Below are 1,072 nucleotides of genomic sequence, written 5' to 3'. Positions count from 1 at the left end.
TTGACCTGCTAAACTATTTGTAATAAATAAAGCCAAAAAAAAAACTTGAATGAAAACAAAACTGGCGAGAGTTAGGAAAGCTCACGGTGACATGTGGTGAAATAAAAACTTTGTTAGAAAAATAAACGTGCTGGTCAGAAGGTCGACGCCGGGACATTTAGAGGGAAACAAGTTGGAGAGCATTAGTTTGTGGGGAGACGCGGACACTCACCTCCGGGACGCAGCTTCGCTCCGCGTCACGCTCAAGTTTCTCCCTCCGTCACTTTATCCACTTTATCCGCAAACCTGCGCAAATCTCAGCGAGAAGCTCAGAGAGCAGCGTTATTATTCCTCGAGGTTCAGACAATTCTCACTGTCCACACTTGCACGTTTCCACTCAGGAATCCAACTTTCACTAGTTTCTACGCGCCGAGCCGCTCGGTTTAAAACAGAAAAGAAGACAAGAGAAGAGAAAAGCAGCGCAGTTCCTCCGTGCAGTAAAAAAGAAAAGTAGTTTGTGTCCTCTGCTTGGTTTCACTCTGCAGGTTTCTCCCCCACATGTAGCCGGTAGGTGCTGGTGGGATCGGTTTGGTGCAGCTCTCCAACAGGCGTAAAAAGGGGTTTGGCAAAAGGGGATAAATCGTGCTGCCTTCACGGGCAGCTCGTATTTCCTAAAACCAATCTGCAGCTGCTTTGAAATCCTACCTTATTCAGCCACTTGAGGGAGGAAATTAAAGGTAGCATTTAAGAACAANACGGCACAGAAGACAAACACTGATACAGATGAATTGTGTAAAGTTATGTTTTATTTTTTTAAATGGCACTAAGTGGTGATAAACCCCAAAAAACAAATGAGTTTCCATTCAAAAGTGCAGACAATCATGTGAGTGAGCTCAAGAACCAACCGGCACGACGCCTGGGCAGATCCTAATTTACCAAATGCTGCCGACAATCTGAAATAAATGAGCAATCATCCTCATCATCGCCGGGAGGGGATACTCCATCTCATTTCCTGGCTTATACTAAGCCATCAATTCTGTTATGAGGCAATAGGAACAGATGGCCACGGTTTAAGGAGACACTGCACTATGAA

General features: G+C 44.9%; 1 protein-coding gene across 1 annotated transcript in view; it reads right to left on the bottom strand.

The window, feature by feature from the left end:
- LOC103370815 (plexin-B1-like) overlaps nt 1-547 on the bottom strand; it is a gene marked incomplete at its 3' end in the record, with an annotated part of 97,998 nt that extends 97,451 nt beyond the window's left edge. Inside the window, exon 1 of the mRNA XM_008299976.1 lies at nt 212-547. The remainder of the gene's footprint in view (nt 1-211) is intronic.
- Nucleotides 548-1,072: the final 525 nt, after the last annotated feature.

Source organism: Stegastes partitus, unplaced genomic scaffold (genome assembly GCF_000690725.1).
Source record: "Stegastes partitus isolate 25-593 unplaced genomic scaffold, Stegastes_partitus-1.0.2 Scaffold1484, whole genome shotgun sequence".
Taxonomy (NCBI): Eukaryota; Metazoa; Chordata; class Actinopteri; family Pomacentridae; genus Stegastes; species Stegastes partitus.
Note: the sequence above shows the minus strand (reverse complement) of the source record. Positions and strands in the feature narration are given on the sequence as shown.